This window comes from Dufourea novaeangliae, unplaced genomic scaffold (assembly GCF_001272555.1).
Source record: "Dufourea novaeangliae isolate 0120121106 unplaced genomic scaffold, ASM127255v1 scaffold76, whole genome shotgun sequence".
Taxonomy (NCBI): Eukaryota; Metazoa; Arthropoda; class Insecta; order Hymenoptera; family Halictidae; genus Dufourea; species Dufourea novaeangliae.
Window position 1 is genome coordinate 223317 of NW_015373950.1, and position 13410 is coordinate 236726.

Below are 13410 nucleotides of genomic sequence, written 5' to 3' on the forward strand. Positions count from 1 at the left end.
TTGACAAATAAAAGTTGAACAGTTGTTTTTTAATATTTTTAGAACGCCTGAAGTTGTGTGTTTGTGAACATAAAAACTCTTCCGCCAGCAAACTGTTAATAGTCCACATTCGGTACCTTCATAAGTAGAGCAGCAATCCGTAAAATCATTAATTTAGGACAGAGAGCATTAAAACCCCGGATATTTCCACTTGAAACCCGGACAGTTTCAACTATTTCTTATATTAGGTACGATATCCCAAGACAAACATTTTTGTAAACTATAGATTCTAACCGCAATCAAGAAATCAAGATAAAATATAGTTGTACGAAGTAGGAATTTATTTCCGGTTTAAAATAACTTATAAAATACGTGAACTTATCGAAAAACTTGGATCACTGCAGAAAATCCCCCAGACGCCTTAAAAAGAGAACAAATCCGGGGAAACCAGGACGGATGGCAGCCGTATCCATAAGTGATCAGAATAAGCTTGATGACGTATGTGAATATTGCATAACAAACGCTGCATCCTGGGATGATATATATACAACTAAAATAAATAGTCAGGATCCCGATCGTGATTTATTTATGGCTCATGTTGACTGAACAGATTTTATTCGTTTTGGTGGACTGTATCTGTTTCATATTTATATTCTGAACAAGGGCTACATTGTAAGTTTTATGAATTGCTATGCTCATTTGTACGTAATTAGATAATGCGAGTCCTTCATTGTTTTGAATAGTGTGTAATTAGCTGGTTATTAGAATAACATTTTCGGCCTCATTCTTTGATTCTCAAAATATTTTCCTTAAGCTTCTACGAACCTCAAATGCATTCGATAAACCAATACTATCGACATAGTAAAGTACTGTCGATGACTTGCTCTTTAACAAGGTTGTGTTTACATGACATTGTCATTTTTATGAAGTATTTAGTTATTTTCACATAATTATCGACCACGTTAATAGTTTGATTTATTCATGGTATTCTACCGTACTAGGAGAGTACTGTAGTAGGAAAGACCCTTCTAAAACCAGGTACATATATGTATATCTGGATGAAACCGGCACCTATTGTTATTTTTACAACGGTTTTAAATACTCACAGTTATTTTCATCAGTTCATCGGCAAACAGCGATTGTGATACACGTGTGCTTACTGGAGTGTGTTTCTGTATTGGTGAGTGCTCTAATCTAATTTTCGATCATTTTGAGAGTTCACAACCACTGAAAGTGTTAGAGTAGGCACTTTTTGGTATAAATTATGCTATTCGTCGTGTATTAAAGTGTACATATATTTTCATAAAATGGTTGAAGGTCTGAAGAATTGGATGAATTCCGTTGCTACAGATGTTAAGAAAGCATATCGTTGTGGAGTTCTTAAGTTTTCTATCTTCATTAGTTTCTAAACTGAGAAAATTGAGTTTAAAGTTTACGAAATTTAATATTATAGAAGCAGGAGAGTAGTGAAATAATCGAAAACATTATAATGTCATCTACTGGACATTTATTTATTACAATATTTAACCAAATTTTGTACTATTATCAATATCAATTTTTTAATTGTTCTTAGTATTTAGAGACATAACCATTAAGTAAAAAAACTTTCAAAGTTTCGGAGTGAGGACTTAGAAGAATATTTGTTGTTTTCTAGGTTGAATTTTCTTTATATTACAGCCATGTCTTGATAAGTGTGAGCCGGCTTGTCCATGATAAGTGTGAAGTCGTCATCCCCATCACTGGGGAAGAGGGCGGCTTCCCTTTCACGAGCCGACGGCTAATTGAGGGGAAAAAATGCAACGATGAAGCTTTTTGTTTTTGGTTCTTTCTTAACGAAACTTTTACGAACATATACGTGAGATTTTTTTGATTAAAATGATACCAAACACGATATAATTTGGATCATATTTACTTATGATTTATCAGAAGCGATAATGAACGAATATGAATTGTTAACACTTTCTGCATGAGTAAATATGTATTTACACTTATCAAGACATTTCTGTATAGTGAATTTGTATTCGTGGATCAATGTGACGCACGTGGATTGATTAATTCAATTTTTTTTTAAATAGAGATAGAATAGTTAATTACTCGGGCGGCAATATCGTGTACCTTGTTGTATCCAAGCTGTGGGGCAAAATCGTATATGTAGTATATGTATATGTACGTATAGTTGGGAGCTGCTGAGTTGGCCGCGCTCCTACAAACTGAAAGGCAAAGGGGCAAAAGGGGTATTTCGCCGACCAATGGTTAGCAGTGTAAGACGCTACGTCAGTACCACGTGATTACACTGTTATCGCTCTATCTCACTTGATCTCGTGGAGGGCTTTTCGTTAGCTTCCAGGTATACATAGATATGTACATTTAACACGTTGAATGCCATGGGGGTCACCGGTGACCCTCACTCTAGGGAGCATACTTTGTGATATTATTAAGATTGGACCATGAATCGGTAAACTTCTACAATCTAAATGCCAAAAGTATGATAACGTAGTTGACTTTAATCATTTTAAAGAACATTCTATTCTTCTACACTCTGTGTAACGAAAATTTTACATCGACGCTGTGGCTGAAATGTACGAAAATCCTGCGGCATTCAACGTGTTAAATTTGTTATTTTCTTAAAAAATGAGATGTAATATTTGACGAAGATATTCTTCTAATAAACCAAAATTTTAATTTCTTTCTTATTCTATCAATGTCAGAATTATGAAATTTTATATTCTTAGGTCAGTTGCTATCTGTCTCTGTATATGTATAATCTACCTATAGTCTCAGTCTATATTCTCTAATCTATATCTGTCAGTTGACCTATCATCCTGGAAATTGTGCGAATAACACACGAGCATTTAACGAATACCCACTCGATGTTTTTTTTTTTTCATCATCGAACGATGATATTTTTGCCGTCGGTTATTTTCGAATATTTTTCACCGTTCCGTTCGACATTTTCAAAGTAGATTTCGTGTTATTTATTTTATACGGTGTATGACCAATGTACGCGAGCGCGTAGCGATTAACCGAACGCCCGGATGGCGAAGGGTAATTGGTTTCGACCAATCAGCGTTGCATTCGTCGGAACGTGCCGCTTATAACGCTTCTGTGTTTGTTGTAATTAGGATGTCAACGAATAATGCGTGTCCGGCAATTATCGATGATATCTGACTTTGCCGACCTGGACGTTCGGATTAATTTCGATACTGAATTCGACGGGACCCAGCAGTAATTAGTTTATTATGTTTGCCGTCGGGCTTGCTTCCCATTCGAGGGGGGAAAGGGATGGGGGATACCTCTATGCAGCAACGGGCTAAGATATTTTGCGTTGATCAAGGTCCACAGATTAATGCATGTTTAATATTGTTTGAAAATACGATACAAAAATTAATCATCGCACGTATAATGTTTAACTTAATATTGGTAATAGATATTATTAATACATGTATCTGTATAAATTTAGCCTTTGGTTTGTAGGCTTGTGATGAATTAATAAATTGAAGGCGATTCGTACATTTTTGGAATATCTATTAGTCATTCACTAGAACCTCATTCATCGGAATATTTCATTGTACAAGAAGAAAATGCCTTCGTAACAATGTTTTTTGAGTTATACAAATATTTTCTTAAAACGACTCAGTCCATTCTTTAGTGTATCAAATTATTACATAGAATTATGGATTAAAGGATATACATATAACTTTAAAGCTACAAACTCGCAGTTTGACATGAGAATTATTTTAAAAGAGTTTCTTATAAACGTGTTTGTAAAAATTGTGTATGTAGTTTTCTAAGTTTATACGATTTAAGGGAATATAGAGTATTAAAATTTTATTAAATTTTCGCGAAGTATTTTCCACAAATTAGCGAAGATTATTCGCTATTTTTTCAATTGTTATTACGTTTTCACAGTATAGGTCATAATAAGAAAATTCAATTTTCTGTCGGAAATGAATTTTCAGCTTCCGTGGCTATTTGAACGAAGAATTTCCAAAAAACCTCAGAGAAAAAGCCTGAGACGGAAATTAATTCCGAGACTTAATGAAACTGGTAATGCGCGACTAAGGATATAAAGTAATCGCCTTGAAACTCCATTGTCATAAGATTTTCATATTTTACGCGGTTTCCTCGTTTCGAAACTCGTTAGAAAAATGTGGAAGGAAAAATTCCGACATCAATTATACAGTATTTTGGTCGTTATAGTTATTTTGTATACTTTGAATCATTCTGAAATACGCAATTATCGTGTTCTTTCATTACAAATGACTGTTACAAGTCGCAGTGAAACTTTAAGTGTACGATACAATAATACAACAGTAAAAGATTCAAGATACTTTTGCCATTAAAACACGCGTATAATTATATTTTGTTGTTAAAATTTCTAATTTTCGCAGTAATCGAACGTAAAGTTTGTACTAACTTTTACCTGTATACTACATAATTAGATTTATCTCCCAGGCATTATTTTATTACGTCGTATTTTTGCTGGAAAAGTTGTTCAACTATTTATGTGTTTTTCATTAAGAAATGAACGATATCAGTGTTTTGAGTGGTGTAATACTTAACCATCTGATCGCTTTTGCACGGAAGGCGTCTAACTGCGTTCGGTTCTAAACAGGCAGTGTATGCGTCATCATCATAATGCACCCATTAACAGTCATATTTCAGTTTTTGTTGCACTAATTACAAGTCATAGTAGTAGTTTCATTACAATAATCGAGATCTCACTACATGTATACATAATCGATAATATCGCTAGTTTCATAACACTTTTTACGTAATGAAATAAAATAAATTACATATGTATTTAACTGAGTACCATTTTATCGAATTGTGCGTCTATGTTGTAGAAAGGGATACATTAGATGATATTTTTTTTACAAACATGGATCGATCAAGTTCACTGTTCAGAAGAATTAGAGAATCGCTAATGTGAGCTGTCTTGTTTTACCTATTGAGCGAAAGAAATAAAACAAGTGTTACAGATTTGCTAATTTGATACATATCTTTTTCGTACAACACTAACACTGTTAACGCGTAAGTAGTCATTCTTGTTTAAAAGACTTTTCAGAGATTATACGTCGTATTGACGAACAAAGCGACTGCAATACACGATCCGCTTCTTGAGCAGTGCATTAAGGTGTTACATACCTTTGATTTGTTAAATGAGGGGGAAAATTAAACAAATTTTTGTATGTACAGAATTATTGTTTATTAAAAATTCAACATACACCTCGTAGTATGTTATTTCCTTAGTAATTTCTGAAAAATTGAGCTATACATATATCTACCAATAGAAGAAAATGGTTGCTATTTAAAAGCATTTTACTCGAAATGTAGTTTTCAAAAGCGGTACCAGAAATATTGGAACTGACTACTGAACTTATTTGGATCAAATTTTGTGGAAATATTCTTAAGACTAAAATCTTAGATTTAGACTTTAGATGTAGATTTAGATTTAGACTTTAACTTTACGAAGCATTGTTTTCTTTTTTTTTGGTAATAAAAGAAGTTGAAAATTTATGTCGGAAACTACAAGTTTAAGATCAAACAGCCGCCATTTTATAAAATATTGATACTTGCAAAATCGGTTTCAATAAGAACTAATTCCTTTTGCACTAGTTTAATATAAATTCAAAAAAAAATGTTTTGATGAAACGGGTTTTAATTAAATGGCAGCCATTTTCTTCTGTTGATAGATATATAGCTCAATTTTTCAGAAATCATTAAGGAAATAACATTTAAAGAGATGGATATGTTGAATTTTTAATAAACAATAATTTTGCGTGTACAAACTCTTTAATTTTCCCTCTTATTTGACAGCTCAAAGGTATGTAATCCCTTAATAGAATAGTGCATGCAAATAGGTGCATCTGTACAAATGGGATCATTTCGCGCAATTTTATCCCGTGATCTTCCTCGCGCGTCCGACGAATCGAACCTCACGACATGTAAAAGTCACGGGAGAACCTGACCGTCTCCGGAACCGTTTTAATCCCCGAGAGTAGAAATTGTTTGCCGCGTGCTAAGAAAGCTGGTTTCCCTTATTGGTCCTTTGAGGCTGGAATTGCAGTGTGCCGCGAACGAACCTCGACTTCCAGGTTGCCGGAAGCAGCGCGTAAGCTCGAGTCTTCGTGTACACACGGTCTGTCCCAAAAGAAAATTAGCTTCTTAAGAATCGAAAAAAACTAGTAATGTCATTTAGGCGAATATTTTTTCACTGTGGAATACATCCTTGATTGACATTGTTATAACATTTGGATTATTAGATTATAGCAACCAAAGTGACAATATACCTTGTACACGGATTGAAAAATTCGATTTGGAAGAAAGAGCCAATATTAAATTCTGTTTTAAAGATGGTAAAACATTTACCGAAACGTATTAATTAATCTCGTACATAAGTTTACAACTGGTTTAAACCTTTTTAAACGGGTTGAGAAGATATTTACGTCGATGATCGTTCAGGTCGTCTGGACACAGGAATCACAGAACAAAATATCAAAGAAATGAGTGAACCAATAAAAATTCAGCCAAAATCATTAGTACGATTCTTGGAAAGCGAGCATGAATTATCAAAAGACACAATTTGTTGCGTTTTGATCGAGCATTTAAAACATTGCAAGGTTTGTGCTCGGTTTGTTCCTCGTACAAGTTGATCATTGTAAAAACATTATTAAGACCGTCCTTAAAAAAACCCAGCTTCCGCAAATCGATTCTTACCGTTTTACTTTCGGTTACAGAATTATTTTTTGTTCTGACGGCTCAAGTTATTTATAAAAAGAAGGGGTTTGGATAACACTCCAGACATACAAAAGTCCGTGACCAAGCATCTTTGATGGCATTCTCCAAAAGCAAATCCAAAAGTCATTTGATGGATTAGTTGATCGTGGAAATCGTTGTGTCATTGCAGACGGAATGTACTTCGAATAAAATAGGTAAAACATTTCTCCTTAAAAATTTCTTGTATTTTATTATTTTGGAAAATTTCAGCTATTTTTAGATAGACCTTGTGTAGAGGGTTACACGGATAACTTGTTTCCATTATTCTTATTGCCCTCAGAGGATCTCGATCGTTCGGCTCACTGCTTGGATAACACATGACGCCTTAAAGACGCCGATTTTACGGCCATTTTACGGCCATTTTACGTTTAAGACGCCTTTAAGCCGTCTTCAAGGCGTCATTGGGCATCATGTGCTATCTGGGATTAGCATACATCATCCGATCCTGGATTTCGTTTAAATCTGTCCGTCGTTTCTTTCTACGCGCGAACTGATTTCGTGCGAATTTAACGGGGTGTCAAAACGCTGATTTCACTATGCGACGTTTATTAATCATTATCGTTAATGGAGCGGGAAACTGATGGACACGGGACACGAAACCGCCGGAGCTGGACTTGAAATCTGGGTTAAGTCTGACCAAGTTGATTAACGGCCGCTGGTAATGTAGCAGATTATTGCGGTACGTCGCGAAAGACGCGCGCGGATGTGCGCTAGTCAGATAAACGTTGCTTATGGCGCGGGATACGAGCTACGGTAGCTTTTTGCGATCGCTGCGAGTTGGTCGGACGTCCAGAAATAGAGATGACGTGTCGAAAAGGACGGCAGTGAAACTCCTCGGGCAGGAATTATAGTGCGGATAATTTATTGCTAATTATTGCTGACGCAGGGGAAAGGTGTCTAAAGGGATCCCTCTAAGGCGTAATTTATATAAAACATACAAATGCTCGTTATTTAAATAAAAGTAAAGTAGTTTTTGCAAGTTAGTCTATCTATCTTATCAATGGCTTAAATAAAATTTCGCTACGTGATCAATTATATTTTTTATTCACATTTCTTTGAAGGCATACTTAGGGATCATCTAGTAACGTATGTGTATAAAATGATCCTCGGGGATCATTTTATATCTACCTGATAGTAAATACGACGAACACTAAAGAGCATTTCAGTTATTACATTTCGTTTAAATAAAAACAGCTTTGACGCGTTGTTTTTTTTTTTCATACTAACGGGGCATTGTTGTAACTAAAACAAAAAACAATAAATATAACATATGGGTAAAATGATTTGTGGGATCATTTTATCCTACTAGAGAGGGATCATATTACCCCAAACACCCAACTCACATTCAGTGGTTCAATATAACCTCAACTTATTACATGCGGTAACGAAACATTAATTAACTTATTATTGAATTGTGGTTAAATCCGCGCAAGAAGCAGCTGTCACATTAAACAGTTTACGACACAAGTTACACAACATTAAAAAAGACCTTATCTTAGATAAATTGCAGTAATTTTAAATTTTCCTTGTGGACAACTCACAAAGCACTGATATTCACATGGCACTTCGAGCAACGACTAGTGACGTGCGGGGAGAACTATTTATGATATAGCACTACTAATAATCACAGGGCAGCGAGGAATCATTTTACCCCGAGGGATCGTTTTAGACACCTTTCCCCTACGTACCGTAGCTTCGGTTAACGAGAATGACGCAAGGTATTAGATTTGTATACGTCGAGTAGATTTTTTCGAGTTATCACTGTGGTTAGAAATAAATATTTCAAAACCTATATTCGTAGATTGTCATTTTGTTAGAATTTATCGTATTATACGTATAATGTCATTTTACGGATCAGTCTATTAGAGAAAATGGCGCGAACTCCCAAATTCTTAGTGAAGAAAATGTTACGTCATAGTGTATTAACGTCACTTTTCACATTCTTCGAATGAATTCGACACTTTTCTATCCTCTAAAAATATTTTAAATAACTTTTTGGTCGCGTACGAATTACAGGAAAAACGAGCATCAACTTACGTTTTTATCAGTTACCTTCAATCTTTGTGTTGTATATATTGTGTGTATCTTGTACTCACTGCAAAATTATACTAATTCTGAAGTTTCATATTTAAGCCAGATTGACACTAGCGGTCACGGTAAGGTCAGATCACGTCAAATCAGGCAGCGGTCTTTATCGCTCACACGTAATCCAACGAGAGAAATATAGTCTAAATTCCGAGTACATAATCATGATCAGACCGTATCTTTGATCGTTAGTATGACTTTGGCGTTATAATAATTGACGATATCAAGTTTTTCTTTCCTGAAGGGACCCTCAATTTCAGTATTGTCAGTATTATTGAAGGTGTCAGGGAACAGATTCACCTATTGTCAATATTTAAAATATTGATGAAGTCATCTTATGAGAATCAAAATATTTTTCGTATTGATAAAATATTGATAATAAACATTGAACCACTGAGAGCTATTATTGACAGTCTCTCAGTCTGTGTCGAGAAGAGCTACAGTCAACAAGTGTGATCAATTCAAGTTTGATTACTCACCTGTGATCCATTGGGAGATCATTCAAATGATCTCTCAGTGACTAGAAGCCCGACAGATATTGACAATCTCTCAACCGAAATAGCCTTTCGCACGACTGTATCTTGTCTAACTGGTCTGTGTATGTCTGAATCATGAACGATTTTGTGTAGCGAAGTATTTCGTACATAGCATCGCATGAAAGACATTGCGTTGCTAGATATCTCGTCCAAAGCATATCATGAACAAAATCACGTGGCGAGATATCTCGTCCTCCGATGCGAAGGGGTTAAAGACCGAGTAAATCTCTGTATTTATGCCGAAAGATATACTTTTGAACGTCAATTTTAAAAAGACTCGTGTTACTACCACTTCGAAATTTTGAAATTAAAATATTTCTTGAACTAATAGTTTTATAGTATAAATTGCTTAATACTTTTGTGTAAAGAACGACGAGCTACGTCGACTAATGCATTAAGAACATATATGATTCCATTTAAAAAAAAACAAGTTTCACCTTCACATATCCTCTACGCGTCGACCTGCAGAAAGATTCCTGGCAACAAATTATTTCCCCCTCGAAACCATTCAACTTTTATCAGAAACGTTTTTCAAGATATTCGTGGGGATCGATTTAGATGACATACACTCTATACAGGGTATAAGAAAAGTGTTGTAGGTCCCTCAAATGGGTCACTCGCGAGGTGATTTGGAACAAGTTTTTCCTTAGCAAAAATGTTATCCGAGGCTTTGTTAACGAGATATTAACGAAATACCCCGACCAATTAGAGCTCGGCTAACTATTCATTTCAGGGACCTACAACGCTTTTGTTACACCTTATCTTTATCGTCCGAGGGCCCTATAACGACACCTGAAAAGGCGAGAGTCCGATAACGTTTACAATTATATGATACAACATTCGCAGTTCTAGTATATAAATCTTCCATGTTCGAATTATTCGGAAATTCGTAATACAATAATGTCTCGATGAGTGCGAAAAATTTGGAGCCCCTCATAAAATTGTTTTTTGCCCGATGCCGAACATCTGCTTAGCTTCTGTTTACTGTCTTTTCATTGGTTCCACAGGGGAACTCCCCCTGTGGTGGGAATAGCGCCGTTGCTCGTGTCGCATTCATCGAGGAGTCACTGTATTTCTAATACAGATAATATATAACGGGAGTGACTCACAATTGCTCTTTACGCAACAAAGAAACGACAAAATTTCGTTATCTTGATTACAGAAGCACGATCCATTTTTCGTTCGTTCATTTCCTCGTGTGGTTGGAACGACGCCGTTGCTCGTGTCGCATTCATCGAGGAATCATTGTAGTCGTAGGATCCTCGAACCACGTCGTAGTATTCAGGTAAATGCTCACCGAATTCACCTTTATTAGTGCCGGATCGTACTGATGACCTCTCGTAGCCCTCATTTGCGTCGAAACGCGGGGCGCTCACGCTGCGTTGTTATGATATTCATTACTCACAACGATATTATCTCGACGCGGGCGTTGTTGGCCGGGATTAAGAGGAGCGGACGATAACGACCGTTAAAAAAGTCAAGTCACGAACTGTTCAACGGCAACGTCAGTTCCCCGGCTAATAAGAGTGTATCGCAAAAACGACGGCGAAAAGAAATTGGAAGCCGGTGGCGAAATGGGGGAACCGTCGCGATATGGATGCGAATACGAGCGCTTTTTCGAGAATCAAGATGAGGGAGAGCGACCAACGAAAGACGTCGTTGTCACGTAGCCTCCTGATGGCCCGGTGAATTCACGGGGCCTCGTCACGCGGGGGAGCTTTAAAAGGAAGAAATATTAATCCAAGTTAAGCTTACATAACGATGAAACACGACTGTTTCTGCCACCGAAGTGAAGTTCCTCGTGGAGGCTGTGCAAGGAGAGAGTGCACTCTAACTAGACAAAGGAGAACGCGCAGGGGTCACTTCTATGTTTCGCCTTGTCTCTTTGTTCGTGTACACTAGCCTCTTCGGCTGTGTATGTGTGTGTGTGTATGCGAGAGATGAAGGGGGAAATATATTATGCCCTTAGAATAAAACACGAGTATGTGTGTGTGTGTGTGTGTGTGTGCTACACATACATATGCAGGTTAATTAGCCCTAGACGCGTACAACGGCCAAGTAGTAAGGAGCAGACATTTTTTTGACTCGCCTCGAAAGACGTCGTCAAAAGTCCATTTCGTCATTCAGCCGTGGAAACGGCGAAAGAACAAAGTTCATTATTAATATGCATTAGCGATGTAGCAGAAGTTTTGTTGCGGCAATTTATGGCTGCGGAAGTCTTACCCACCCTTATTACCAGGGGTTATGTATCTCCACGGGTCTTTTACAACCCCTGCGTGTGTTCGTAGTTCGGTTTCCATCTTGCATTAACCATGAAATGGTGTGAAAAGTTAGCGACATTTGCAATTTCTGCTACGTAGTCGGGGAATTTGGCGCTTCTGTGGCGTGATTGCAAACCGACGATGGAAACGTTATTCTTTGTATTATAGTTTCGATACGCGGAGATAATATTGGAGAATATTTTTAGCGAAAGTGTAAAACACGTCGGGCAGATTAAAACGGATTGTATTTCTTTTCGATTGAATGCTTGTATATGTAATTGTAGCAACAAGTTTAAATTTTTAGCTGTTCTGTTTATTATCCGGAATAGATGTAATGTATGATTTTGTTTTATTTTATCTCCACTTATATTTACATTTTGCCTACTTGACATTACAAACTATTTGTACATTCACTAATACATTCTCACTCATTCCTTCTATTTACATATATTCTCAGATCATTCATTCGCACACCTTTCTTAACATTACTTTTATCATGTATATGTAAAAGTCTATGAGTAGATTGCTTTTTTTCTGGCATCAGAAAGTGAAGCACGTTGATGAAAACATTTTAACATTTTACTATTATATATTTATTTTTTTTGTAGTTTTTGTATCTATTTATAGTCATCAGTTAATAATGCAACGAGGAAAGTTATACGACGTTGAAACGCGCGGTAGTTTATTTAGGTATACATTAGCGTAATTATTATGCTCGCGTGTAAAGAAAGAACGCACTCTAGTCTATGAAGACCGCGCCTAAATCAATGTTATGCACGCATATTGAGTAGAGCAAGTCACGCGATAGCGTAAAGGGGAATTTACACGGTTGAGTTTGGTTGAGCAATGCGGTCGATTCAACAAAATTGGAAGCAAAGTGAACAGCATTAATTACCATTCAATTAAAGTGTTCAACCGAAATTTGGCTCGTTCAAATTGGACACATGTAAACACGCTTCTTGAACAGTGAAAGGTTGTACAGATTTCAGTTGCGTCGATGTATTGTTTGTGAACAGAGTTCGTTGTTGTATGCCAGGAATTGTTCCTAAACTTCATAAGAATATTCTGAATAATTTATAGCGTCTCTTGGTTTATAATGATGTACAAATTATAAATCACCCACGGTTTAGTCCACCAGCACCTGCTCTATTGTTTCTTTCTTCAGATTTATTTTAATTTCCTGATACACTGCCGTTAAATATTCACAAATTATTTCAACACCGTCACGTATAATTTGCCTCGACACCATTTTTCAGTGCACAAGTTTTATCAATTTCAGCGAAAGTGAACCGTGTAAATTCGCTTTAAGGTTATTTGAAAAGCATGAAAAGCTTTCCGTTCATTTATTCGAATCATTTGGCATATTTTTCGAACGCACAGGAAATCAACCTTTTTTTAAATAAAGGGAAGGATGGTTTTCCATTTAACGTAAAAACTTTATACAATTTCACTGCATTTGTTTTCCCATTTCAAGGCTATCTCGTATGCGATAAATACTACCGATTTTTCTGCTTTTGTTTTTAAACGACGCATCGAAACGTCCACTTTCAAATTTTATTCGTCTGTACGAAGTTATTGGCGTATTTGCTTGTCTATCGCAATATAAATGCCATGTTGAAAAACAAAACGAGAGAAGACTTTCCGGCCACTGATTATTTCGGACTTTATCGGGCTCTAAAAGTTCAATCAAGATCTGCTAATAAACAAACGCGAAGTACAGTGTGGCGCGGAGTAACGTGAACACAGCGTTTATTGGATATTTTTACATG

At 36.3% G+C, this 13410-nt stretch overlaps 1 long non-coding RNA gene across 1 annotated transcript in view; it reads left to right on the top strand.

Moving 5' to 3' along the window:
* Nucleotides 1-13410, top strand: part of LOC107186177 — a 366568-nt gene that overhangs the window by 181060 nt on the left and 172098 nt on the right. The gene's annotated exons all lie outside the window — the stretch shown is intronic.